The sequence below is a fragment of the Gossypium arboreum genome, chromosome 11 (assembly GCF_025698485.1).
Source record: "Gossypium arboreum isolate Shixiya-1 chromosome 11, ASM2569848v2, whole genome shotgun sequence".
Lineage (NCBI taxonomy): Eukaryota > Viridiplantae > Streptophyta > Magnoliopsida > Malvales > Malvaceae > Gossypium > Gossypium arboreum.
This window is the reverse complement of record NC_069080.1, coordinates 78,185,449-78,189,453: the sequence shown is the minus strand read 5'-3', so window position 1 is coordinate 78,189,453 and position 4,005 is coordinate 78,185,449. Positions and strand designations below refer to the sequence as shown.

The window sequence follows — 4,005 nt, the reverse complement described above, 5'->3', positions numbered from 1 at the left end:
CCTTTTTCTTTTCTAAGTTTTGGCAATGGAAGATGATGAAATAATAATATGAATTTGATATCTTATTATTAACTTATTATATGTTTATTATTAATTTACCTAAATAACCTTTTCATAATAATAATGGAATTTTTTACCTATGTTTATTACCATCCGAACATCTAACTAATGGCATAATTTCAACATAAATACCTCAATTTAAAAAGCCCTTAATAATTTAACCATTATATAACTTACCACCAATTTTTCATTTTACGCGATTAAGCCTTTTTATTTAATCGAACACCTAAATGACGAAATTAAATCACGAAAATTTCACAGATATAATTTCACACAAATTAAACACAGGAAATAATTTTTAAATATTTTTCTAACTCGAATTCGTGGTCTTGAAACCATCATTTCGATTAGGGTCTAAATCGGGCTGTTACACTTGAAAATTGAATCAAATCTCTCTTTCACTTCTTTATCAAACAGAATCGGGTTTTCAAGAGTAGTCTTCGACGATCTAGTTCTTTTGCGAGACATGGTATTTTCCAGAAAATTTGGCAAAATTCTGCTTACTGAGGAAAAAGAGAAATCGGTAAGGTGGGTAGAATCTACTTCGGCGAGCCTTGTGATTACAAAGAGATTGTTTGCGGCGAAAAAGATATCTGCAAAGAATGGTGGTATGCAGCGATGATAACGACTACATGCGATAGCGACGTTGATGCTCCGGCGATCTCTCTGCAGCAGTTATAGGAGATTTCGGCAAAAGGGGAGGATAACTAGGGTTTTGAGGTTAACGGCATAAGAAAGGTTTAAGAAAATAACTTTGAGGGATATGAAAAATAGTAGAATGAATAGGGGTTTATATAGGGAAAATTTAGGGCAACATGTAGCAAAAACTTAGCTACATTAAGGTTACTTGGGCGACAAGCAATGGAAGTGGCAGCAATAGGTATAGAGTTTTCCCTCTTTTCGCTGTCTTGGGCCTCAAATTCAGACCGTATTTTACTGAAAATAACTGATTAGTACTTGGGCCAAATTTAACCCCCTTTATTAATAGAAAAATTTAAAATTTAAACAAAATTGATAAACCATAATTTATACATATTATTATCCCATGCTTAACACATTTTTTGGATGAATTATCCTTAGATTTGGTGAATTCGATGCTTCTAATCCTTTAATTTCACATTTTATACTTAGGAGAGCATATGAGGGAAAAAAGAACAAGAAACAGGCCGAAAACGGAGAAAATGGACCCACATGGGAAATCAACACGGCCTGGACTTCCTCACACGGGTAAGCCACACGGTCGTGTCCATTTGGCAGGATCAAAGAATGACTTACACGAGTAGACTACATGCCCATGCCTATTTAACAGTCTTGACCACAGTCTGGAGTAATCGTACACTGGCGTGTCACACGGGCGTGTCCCTATCGAGCCCAAGTATAGTCCTATTCGGAAAAGGCCACTTTTGAGGGCTCTTAGGCATTCTAAAGCCTATTTAAACACCTGATGAGGCATTTAGGAAGACACACGGAGTAGGAAGTAAGGAATCACTTGAAGAAAGTCGATTGATTCATCTCAGAAGCCGGGTTATTCATCGAGACTGAAGATCTCCCTTCAATTTCCATTTATGAGTTTTGGGTTTTCTTTATGTTTTGTATTCATTATTCTTCTAAGATGTTTTCTTTTATAATTATGAACTAAACCACCTAAATACATAAGGGGAATGAAACCTAATACAAATCTTGTTATTATTATCAAAATTATATGATAAATATTTGATTTGTTCTTAATTATGTATTCTTAATTCTTGTCTTAATATTCCAGGAATATTGATTCGAGTTAATGCGCTTATTCAGAGGAGCAAAAGTCCCTGTCTAAGAGTAAATTTGTCATAATTAAGTGGAGTTGATTGCACACCTAGGGATAAGGTGACAATATTTTTTCGGATTAGGGTGAAACCTAATAAGGGGATCCATAGATCGAGTTAATGCAATACTAGGGTGTTAATTAGAAAGAGATTTCAATTAATCAACCTAGGGTTAGACGTTATTAGTCTCAAGAAAGATAATAATAGAACTTAGGGATTTCTACGGATCAAGTCAAATGAATAAATCGTCTGATTCAGAGTCAAATGACAAGTGAAGTCTGGGTGGATTTTTCCTTGGGTATTGTCTTAATCAATCAAATTTTCTAAAAGTATTTTCCCCAACTTTCTTTCTCTGCACCCTTAGTTTAGCTAATTAGTTTTGATAAACAAATCCCTTAATTTTTAGGCTAGATAATAAAAAAAAGTAATTACTAGTACTCTTGGTTCCTTTGGGTTCGACAATCTGGTCTTGCTAAAGCTATACTACTGTTCGATAGGTACACTTGCCTTCATTGTGATAATAGTTGGTTTCAAGAATGATCATTATAAATTATTTAAAACTTATCGCAAATATCACGAATCAAGGTTTTGGCACCGTTGTTGGGGAACTAAGATATTAGGAACACTCGATTTTTATTACTTTAGCCATTTTACTTTATTTGCAATTTAAAATTTTATTTACTTTTCTATTTTTTCTTCTTTTCGCTCCTGATAGGTTTTTATAGTGTATGACTAGAAGAAACTCGTCGGGACCATTACTGTCTGATAGTGAGATGAGATCGATTGCACAGTTCACATAAACCGAAGAGAAATAAGGCAAGCTTAAGATACACAGAGGAAGAGCAAGAGGACGATACTTCAACCACAATCGAGGAGATGGCTGAAAACTAGGAAAATCCGCTACTGCCTACGATTGTCGCTGATCCAATAAATCAGAATCTTGCTCCACGTACTACGTATGATTATGCTAAACCTACTTTAACAGGAACTGAGTCAAGTATAGTTAGGCCTGCTGTTGCTGCAAATAATTTTGAACTGAAACCTAACACGATTCAAATGATACAACAATTTGTTCAGTTTGATGGTTTGCAGGATGAGGATCCAAAAAACCATTTGGCAATTTTTCTAGAGTTTTGCGATACATTTAAAAACAATGGCATTTCTGATGATGCCATTCACCTTCGGTTATTCCTTTTTTCATTCAGTAATAAAGCTAAACAGTGGTTGAACTCGTTACCACGAGGGTCAATCACTACTTGGGAACAAATGACTAAAAAATTTTTATTAAAATATTTTTCGCCGGCTAAAACAGCCAAATTACGTAATGATATCTCTTCTTTTGTGCAGATGGATTTAGAAACACTCTATGATGCATAGGAGAGATACAAGGACCTTTTAAGAAGATGCCCTCACCATGGGTTACCACTTTGTCTACAGGTTCAAACATTTCACAATGACCTATCAATAATAAGACACCTAAGGAGGTTTATGAATTTATAGAAGAGATGTCACTGAATAATTATCAGTGGCAAGTCATGAGGACAAAGTCGACGGAAGCAGTCAGTGTTTTTAACGTTGATACGGTCACCATGTTCTCTAATCAGGTAGAACTTTTGAATAGAAAAATTGACGATTTTCTTGGTTCTTCACAGGTTCACCTAGTAATGCAATGCAATGCAAGTGGAGGAGAATTGAGCAATTCAGAATATCCACCCTATGGCCACAACATGGAAGATGAGCAATTAAATTATATGGTAATAATCGTCGACCTCAAAATAATCCTTATAGTAACACTTACAATGCAGGATGGAGGAACCACCCAAATTTCTTATAGGGAGGCCAAGGGAATCAGAGACCACCACCACCTCTAGGTTTCCAACAATAACCTTACCAGCAAGAGAAAAAGCCGAACCTTGAAGAAATGCTAACAAAATTCATCTCGGTGTCAAAAACTCGTTTTCAGAATACCGAGACAGCACTTAAAATTCAACAAGCGTCGTGTAACACCCCAAACTTGGCCTAGACATTACGATCGAATCTGACGTACCACATTAATTACCCGAAAACCCGACAAGCTTAAGATGTTAAACCGGTTGTCATAAAAGCCTTTATAGTTTTAAAGCCCATGTATGCCTAGTGT

General features: G+C 35.6%; 1 non-coding gene across 1 annotated transcript; it reads right to left on the bottom strand.

Annotated features, from left to right (window-relative positions):
- Positions 1-3,179: 3,179 nt before the first annotated feature.
- Positions 3,180-3,286, bottom strand: LOC128284776 (small nucleolar RNA R71). The gene has a single exon (XR_008275198.1). It is a non-coding gene; the product is annotated as a small nucleolar RNA R71 (small nucleolar RNA).
- Between the last annotated feature and the right edge of the window lie 719 nt (positions 3,287-4,005).